This window comes from Symphalangus syndactylus, chromosome 20, assembly GCF_028878055.3.
Source record: "Symphalangus syndactylus isolate Jambi chromosome 20, NHGRI_mSymSyn1-v2.1_pri, whole genome shotgun sequence".
Taxonomy (NCBI): Eukaryota; Metazoa; Chordata; class Mammalia; order Primates; family Hylobatidae; genus Symphalangus; species Symphalangus syndactylus.
The window spans coordinates 14057895-14067056 of record NC_072442.2 but is presented as its reverse complement, the minus strand read 5'-3'; the positions used below and the strand labels follow the sequence as shown (position 1 = coordinate 14067056).

The 9162-nt window shown below is 49.0% G+C and overlaps 1 pseudogene; it reads right to left on the bottom strand.

The window, feature by feature from the left end:
- Nucleotides 1-4086: 4086 nt before the first annotated feature.
- LOC129469605 (E3 ubiquitin-protein ligase RNF126-like) lies at nucleotides 4087-7593 on the bottom strand (annotated as a pseudogene).
- Nucleotides 7594-9162: the final 1569 nt, after the last annotated feature.

Below are 9162 nucleotides of genomic sequence, written 5' to 3'. Positions count from 1 at the left end.
CACTGAGGTCTCTTGGATTGCTCACCCTGGAGGAAGCCAGCTGCCATGTCATGAGGCAGCCCTGTGGGGAGGCTCATGTGATGAGGTGACCAAGTCCTGTAGACAACCACAAATGTGAGCTTGGGAGTGGATTCTCCATCCATTTGAGTCTTTGGATGGGGCTGCGGTCCAGGCTGACAGCTTGACTGCCACCTTATGAAAGACCGTGAGCCAGAGGCACCCAGCTAAGCCATGCCTGGATTCCTGACCCACAGAAACCGTGAAATAACAAATGTTTGTTGTTTTCCACGACTACATTTTGTGGCAATTAGTTACACAGCAATAGATAACTAATTCAGTGCCTTTTCTTGGGTGAAAGAGTGCTGACAATTTTTAGAGCCTGTGGCAGACAAGGAGATGCACTTTTCAGACCCCCATTTAAGGGTGGGCTCACTGCCCAGCTGCAAAGAGTTCAGTTCACTAACAGCCTTCAAGTCCAGCTCAGCTTTCCAGCTGAGATCATGCTCTTCTTGGGATATTCTCCCGAGTCAATGACTGGGCAAGGGGGTGGAATAATGGCCTAGCCATCTCTGCTCAATGCTGGACCCCTTCAATGGGTAGTTTTTGCTTTAGAGCTTCCTGTTTGGCTGGTAGAGACTTTGACAGGTCTCCTTCCATGGGTGTTGCTCCCCAATAAACCTTTCTATTTTCCATCCCCATCATAGCTTCTGCTTCCAGAGAATCCATTCTGTAATGAAATATCTACTACACAGAAACTCAAGCTTTCAGCCAGGTGCAGAGGTTCTCATCTGTAATCCCAGCACTTTGGGAGGCCAAGGCAGGAGGATCTCTTGAGCTCAGGAGTTCAAGACCGGCCTGGGCAACATAGCAAGACCCTGTCTCTGTGACACACACACACACACACACACACACACAAATTAGCTGGGCATGGTGGTGCATGTCTGTAGTCCTAACTATTGGGAGACTGAGGCAGGAGAATCACCTGAGCCTGTGAGTTCTAGGCCGCAGTGAACCATTATCCTACCTCTACTCCAACCTGGGCAACAGAGTGAGAGCCTGTCTCTAACAAACAAACAATCAAATAAAGGCTTAAGCTTTGTAGCCAACCCAGACCTGAGTCCAAATACAGTCTCTGCCCCTTGCTAGCTCTGTGACCCTGGGCAAATTACTTAACTTTTCTGAGCCTTGATTTTCTCACATGTAAAATGGATGACAAATAATGTAGGAGCTGAAATGGGATACATATAGTGTAAAACAGAGTTCCCAGCTTCTAGTAATAGTTAAAGGATACTTTTTTTTTTTTTTTGAGATGGAGTCTCACTCTGTCACCCAGCCTGGAGTGCAGTGGCGTGATCTCAGCTCACTGCAACTTCTGCCTCCTGGGGTCAAGTGATTCTCGTGCCTCAGCCTCCTAAGTAGCTGAGATTACAGGTATGCACCACCATGCCTGGCTAATTTTTGTATTTTTAGTAGAGATGGGGTCTCACCAGGTTGGCCAGACTGGTCTCGAACTCCTGACCTCAAGTGATCCACCTGCCTCGGCCTCCCAAAGTGCTGGGATTACAGGTGTGAGCCACTGCGCCTGGCCAGGAGAACTATTATCTATCCACAGACTACACACCAACTGCTCTCTTTACATTTTCCATAAAATGTTACTGGCAATTGATACAATGCATTTCCTATTATATCTATAGTAGACCTTTGACATTTGTGAGGATCATATCCTTTACCTTTATGAAAACTCAAGCTACCAAACACCACTGTAGCACATATTGTCACATACAAAACAAAATAAAGTACAACTGAAAATTACACATTACTCTGGTGTGTGTGTGTGTGTGTGTGTTTCAAGACAGGGTCTCACTCTGTCACTCAGCACCCAGGCTAGAGTACAGTGGCATGATCAGAGCTCACTGTGGCCTCGAACTCCTGGGCTCAGACAAGTGTTCCATCTCAGCCTCCCAAGTAGCTAGAACCACAAGTGCACATCACCACACCTGGCTAATTTTTATTTATTTATTTATTTATTTTATTTATTTATTTATTTTGAGACGGAGTCTCGCTCTGTTGCCCAGGCTGGAGTGCAGTGGCGCAATCTCGGCTCACTGCAAGCTCTGCCTCCCGCGTTCACGCCATTCTCCTGCCTCAGCCTCTCCGAGTAGCTGGGACTACAGGCGCCCGCCACCACGCCCAGCTAATTTTTTGTATTTTTAGTAGAGACGGGGTTTCACCGTGGTCTCGATCTCCTGACCTCGTGATCCGCCCGCCTCGGCCTCCCAAAGTGCTGGGATTACAAGCGTGAGCCACCGCGCCCGGCTTATTTTATTTTTATTTTCGTAGAGACAGGGCCTCGTTATGTTGCCCAGGCTGGTCTCGAACTCTTGGGCTTAAGTGAGACTCTTGCCTCAGTGCTAAGGGCTGGGATTTAACAGGCGTGAGCCCCTGTGCCCGGCCTTCACTACTCTTTTAGATCCTTAACAGTTCTACAAGTAAGGAACTAAAGCTGTATAAAGCTATTAAAAATAAATATGGCTTCAGGAATGCCAAAGCAATTTGGAGGATTGCTTCTCTTGTTGGCACTGAACCTTATCACATCAGAGGGCTGAGCCACTGCTGAATGCCACCCTTTTAATAAACCCAGACATCTGAAATTTAACAGGTCAAAACCTGTTTCTCCTACAGTCTGTGTCACCTTGATAGATAATTCCAAGCCAGAAAACAGGAAGCCATCAGTGATAGCTCCCTCTTATCCCTTACCTCCAATCCAACATCATGTCTTACTTATCTATTTGCTTTCCTTCAAAATGGCCTAAATCCCCTCACCCCTTTCCATTCTCACTGGTACCACCCCAGCTTCTTCTCTTTCAAGAGCCTGCTCACTCGCTCTCCTCTAGTTTATTCTCCACGATACAGCCAGATAGCTCTTTTTAAAATGCAAACAATGATGAATTTCCATAATTCCCCATGCATTTGGAATAACCGCTGTACTCTATCTGTGCAAGCTACCCCCAGCACCTCTCCACAATCTGACCTGCACTTCCCCAACATTCCCTTCCAGGAGTCAATTTCTGTCTTGTCTTAGATCCACCCAATCCATAGGCATCCCCTGTGTCTGGAACTCTCTTCTACACCTCTGGCTGCAGGCTCCTTTTTCTCCTTCAGATCTGAACCTAAACATCACCTCTACATGGAAGCCTTTATTAAGCATCGTCTGAAATATGTTCCACCACATAAAGCTTCCTTCTATTATTCGCAACCACAGCACCCACGTCATTTCCTTCTTTGCATGCATCCCAGTTGGTCAGGACACACTTATTGGTTTATTGGAGGTTTTCCTCCATTTGTTGCAGTTTCTTTGAGTGCAGAGGGCTTATTCCTTGTGTTCATCCGGAGCCAATCCCAGTGCTGACCACAATACAGATTTCATAAATACAGTAAATCCAGTAGTTCCCCCTTACCCATGGGGGTCATGTTCCTAAACCCCCAGCGGATGCCTAAAATCACAGATAGTACCAAATCTTTTTTTTTTTCTTTGTAGGTAGTGTATTTTAAATAGCTTTCAAGACACACATATTTTTTCCTTTAAAAAAGTCTGTTGGTGGCCGGGCGAGGTGGCTCATGCCTGTAATCCCAGCACTTTGGGAGGCCAAGAAGGGCGGATCACGAGGTCAGGAGTTTGAGACCAGCCTGGGCGACATGGTGAAACCCCATCTCTACTAAAAATACAAAAAATTAGCCGGGCGTGGTGGCGCAAGCCTGTAATCCCAGCTACTCAGGAGGCTGAGGCAGAAGAATCGCTTGAACCCTGGAAGCAGAGGTTGCAGTGAGCCGCCGAGATTGTGCCACTGCGCTCCAGCCTGGGCGACAGAGCTAGACTACCTCAAAAAAAAAAAAAAAAGTCCGTTGAAGCAGTTTTGTTCTTGAATTTTGCTGGTCATTCTCATGGTCCCGAGCCCCCGAACTCCGGGTCGTGGAGGCAGCCGAGGGGGAGGCTGGGAGCCCACGTGGCCTATCCTGACGGCGCTTGCAGCACTGGTGGAGCAGCTGTGTCCCCCGTCTTGCCACAGATCATGCATGGCCGCCATGTGAGCTAAAACTTCCATTTATTTCAAAGCAGTAATAATTTAAAATTCTAAAAATCTTTCCACCGCTGAACGTTTAGAGGGTGAGGTTAGACAAAAGACGCGGAGGCTGAGGACGCCCGAGAGGGGACCATGTGGCCCACGCCTTCCCGAGCCAGGGAGCCGGTGGGCCGGGCCAGAGTCCTGCCCTGGAACAGGCGGGGTCTGTAGCGCTGACCAGCCAAGGGTGGCGCCTCTGGGGCAGCCAGTCTGTGGGTGCCGTGCGGCCCTGGCTGGGGGTGGTTGGGAAAGGCCCCGCGGTCTCCCCGCAGCCTCAGGTGCAGCGGGGCAGGGGTGGGTGCCGGCCCACGCGGGCTCAGGAGTTACTTGTGGCGTTCTCGTTGCTGGGCGAGCTGGAGGAGGGGGAGGACGACGAAGAGGAGCAGCTCATCCCAGTCGGGCCGGGGGCGGGGGTGTTCGTGGCCGTGTTGTGTCCCGGGAGGCTTTTTCGGCAGACGGGGCAGCTGTGGTGCTGCTCCAGCCGGTGCACGATGCAGCCATCGTGGAACAGGTGGTTGCAGGGCAGCTGCTCGCCCAGCGCGTAGTCGTCCTTGCACACGGGGCGCTCGGGCCCGGAGCCTACGTGCTCATCGGTGGCGGGGACGGTGGGGAAGGGACTGGATTTTCTCTTCATCTGCGGGTGGGGGACCCGTGTTTTCAAACTGATTGAGGAGCTGTGCGAAGGCGTCCAGCCCGTTGGCCACTCGCGCGTAATCCATAGGGTTTGAGTGAAGGACTCTCCAAGGACCCAGGCTGGGGATGGTGGCGGGCGTGATGATGCCGTTGACGAGCTGCTGGATGATCCCTTCTAGCGTGGGGAGGCGGAGGCGGGGCTGCCGGGCGCAGTACGGGGCCGGGACTGATGCTCTCTCTCCCACGGTCTCTCAGGGCCCTTGCTGCCGTCAGCCTGCGTCCCAGGAGGGAACGTGGGGATCTCGAAGCTGTCGTCAAAGACGCCGAAAGCAAACTGTCCGGAGCCCTGCGGCAGGTGCTGGTGCACGTTCTCCAACGGCGGCCGGCTCTGATCCGTGGGGGCAGTGGAAGGGGCAGAACTGTTTTCTGTGCTCCTGGTCTCTTCAGGAAGCTCCTCGATAAAATCAGACGCGCATCTTGGGCACATATAATCCGATAGGCGCGGGACGATGTCCAGGGAGCAGCAGTGGCAGAAGAACCGTCCTAGCTGCGGCGACGCCTCGGCCCTGGCCACCGCCCCCTACTCTGCGCCGCCCGCCCCCCGCGAGGCGCCAGCCGCTGGCCGTTTGCTGCTCCCTCGCTGATCGGCGCCCAAACCTTTTATATACTATGTTTTTCCTACCTACATATCTATGATCAAGTTTAATTTACAAAATAGGCGCTTACAAAGGAAGCGATTAACAACAATAACGAATAATAAATAGAACAATTGAGTCAAATAAGGGTTACTTGAACACAAGCACTGCAATACCATGGATTGGTCTGATAACAAACAGCTACTAAGAGACTAATGGGCAAGTAGCATCTACAGTTCAGATACACTGAACAGCCGGAGGATTCACAGGCCGGGAGGGGTGAAGCAAGACGGTGTGAGATTTCATCATGCCACTCAGAATGGCAAGCAACTGAAAACATGAATTATTTCTGGAATTTTCAATTTAATATTTTTGGACTACAGTTGACCGCAGGTAACTGAAACCGTGGATAAGGGGTACTACTGAATCTGTATTTTGAATTTTCTAGCTAAGAATATCACCTTTTTTTTTTCTTTTTTGAGATGGAGTCTTATACTGTCGCCCAGGCTGGAGTGCAATGCCACGATCTTGGCTCACTGCAAACTCCGCCTCCCGGGTTCAAGTGATTCTCCTGCCTCAGCCTCCCAAGTAGCTGGGATTACAGGCACCCACCACCACACCCGGCTAATTTTTGTATTTTTAATAGAGACAGGGTTCCACTATGTTGGCCAGGCTGTTCTCAAACTCCATCCGTCCGCCTTGGCCTCCCAAAGTGCTGGGATTATAGGCATAAGCCACCGTCCCCAGCCAGAATATCACTTTTTTACAACTTTTTTTTTTTTTTAATTTTGAGACAGGGTTTCTCTTTGTCACCCAGGTTGGAGTGCAGTGGCGCCATCACAGGTCACTGCAACCTCTGCCTCCTAGGCTCAAGCAACCATCCTGCCTCAGCATCCCTAATAGCTGGGACGACAGGTGCCCACAGCCATACCTGACTAATTTTGTGTTTTTTGTAGAGAAGCATTTCACCATGCTGCCTAGGCTTGTCTTCAATTCCTGGGCTCAAGTGATTCACTTGCCTCAGCCTTTCAAAGTGCCAGGATTACAGGCATGAGCCACATGGCCAAGAATATCACTTTTACCTTTAACAGATATTTCTTTTTCTTCTTCTTCTTTTTTTTTTTTTTTGAGACAGGGTCTCATTCTGTTGCCCGGGCTGGAGCGCAGTGGCATGAACAAGGTTCACTGCAGCCTCAATCTCTTTGGCTCAAGTGATTCTCCCACCTCAGCCTCCCAAGTAGCTGGGACCAATGGCATGCATCACCCTACCTGGCTACCTTTTAAAATTTTGTGTAGAGACCAGGTCTCACTATGCTGCCCAGGCTAGTCTCAAACTCCTGACTCAAATGATCCTCCCGCCTTGGCCTCCCAAAATGCTGAGATTACAGGCATGAGCCATCGCGCCTGGCCAACAGTTATTTTTCTTTACTGCGAGAGTCTTACGTTGTCATGGTAGAAAAGATTAGACTCCATAGATTAAATAAAAACATAAAATCATGTTACCCCACATTTAGAGCCAGCCACTATTAGCCTTCAGATATATTCCTCCAGGGCCTTTTTAATGAATCTCGATGCAGGGATATATATGCTCCCAAGTCCTTCAACTTTCTGTGGTCGCCTGTTCTTTGACAGCCAAATAAAATGTCTTGGTCCCATGCCACGTGCTGAGGGACATCAAGTCTTCTTCCAGTAATTTTCCAATCCCTGGTTCAGCTGAATCCTCACATCCATTTCCTAAAGTTGCTGTCTGCTCTCTTCTCTGCTTTGTCCCTGCACCCTCTACTTTGTCTCCATCTATCGCCTCCTTTGTCTGTCCCTAAAGGTCACTAAGCACTAAGTGGATAACTAAGTGATGATTCTTCTTTACTGGAGTTTGGGATCAAGAAGGTGATCCCCAACCAAGCACAAAGTGGGAGATGACATAAGTTTCAGCGCTGGCCATTGCTGCCAGCAATGGAGATTTCTTGTGTACTTCTGCGTCCAAGGTCTTGGCCTGCTGCTATCTTGGTCTTCTCCTTTCCACCTCCAACCAGGTCCTTCTCCACTTTGCTACACATATCAGGACCTTGAAAATAGAGTCTTTCTGACCTATTAGAAAGAAAGATCAGATTCCTGGCACTTCTGTTGTGCAGAACAGCTTAGCTCATCTATACATCTATACTTTTCTCTCCTGATAGAGCTTGTCCAGGTACCTGCTCTTTCATAGTGGGGGGAGGGGTGACAGTGGGGTGGGGATGGAGACAAAAAAAGGCAGAGATATCAAGAGAGTTTCCACAACTAAGAAACAAGATGTCACAGGGCCCTACGACCACCCTCTGCTTCAATGACTCATTTGAAAGGCTCACAGAACTCAAAAAAATGGCTAGACTCATAGTTTAGTTTATTGCATTGAAAGAATACAGATTTACATCCTGATCTAGTTTGAATGAAAAAAGAAAAAGAAAGAAGGAAGGAAAGAAAGAAAGAAAGAGAAAGAAAGGAAGGAGGGGAAGAAGGAAGGGAGGAAGGAAGGAAGGGAAGGGAAGGAAGGAAAGAATACAGATTACCAGCCTGGGCAACATGGTGAAATCCCATTTCTACCAAAAATAAAAATAAAATAAAATATAATATAATAAATTTTAAAAAATTAGCTGGGTGTGGTGGCGGGCGCCTGTATTCCCAGCTACTGGGGAGGCTGAGGTGGGAGGATCACCTGAGCCTGAGAGGCAGAGGGTGCAGTGAGCCAAGATCACACCACTGCACTCCAGCCTGGCAGACAGAGAGAGACTCTGTCTCAAAAAAAAAGAAAAAAGAAGGAAAGAAGGAAAGAAGAAAGAAAGAAAGAAGAAAGAAAGAAGAAAGAAAGAAAGAAAGAAAGAAAGAAAGAAAGAAAGAAAGAAAGAAAGAAGAAAGAAAAAGAAGGAGGGAGGAAGGGAGGGAGGGAGGAAGGAAGGGAGGGAGAGAAAGAGAAAGAAAGGCGAAGGGAGGAAGGACCATTATTTGCTTAACAGATCCCATATTATTAGACATTAACTTGTTTTCATTTTTTACTGTAATAGATAACACTTTAACAACATCCCTGTAATTATGATGGTGGTGCTATGTCCAGTGCTGTTATGACTCAGAGAGAAATTCCCACATGATTACGTCCTGGTTCACCTTATGAGGAGGGAGAGCTCCCCTCAGGCTAAGTCCTAACACATCCAGTCTAGGGGGCCTTACAAGTGTTGTGGCCCCAGGATAGTTACGGGGGGCTGTTTATAGACAATGGGACAATGAGAAGCTGGCTACCTTGACTCCCTGCCCCATCCTCCAAATGGAAGGTGCCTCTCTCTAGAATCCATCTTGAGGGCTCCGGATTCCTCCTCCTCATTTTCCTCTTCCTCTGTTGTCCCTCCCCTCCCCCACCCCACCCCAAGCCCGGGTGCATCTCATCTCGGAGTTGTGAGGGAGAAGGCTCCAGACCCCTCCTGTGTCTCAGCCCAGCAATTGCTTTTACAGAGGTGTAAGGAGGGAGGAAAGCAAACCAAACCTTAGGGTACAGGGAATGAACAAGAGAAGGAGAGGAATACATCAAAAATATTCATTGTGAGTTGGGCACAGTGGCTCATGTCTGTAATCCCAACACTTTGGGAGGCCAAAGCAGATGGATCGCTTGAGCCCAGGAGGTCGAGACTGGCCTAGGCAACAAAAATTAGCCAGGCATGGTGGTGTGCACCTGTAGTCCCAGCTACTTGGGAGGCTGAGGTGGGAGAATCACCTGAGCCCAGGAGGTTGATGCTGCACTAAGCCAT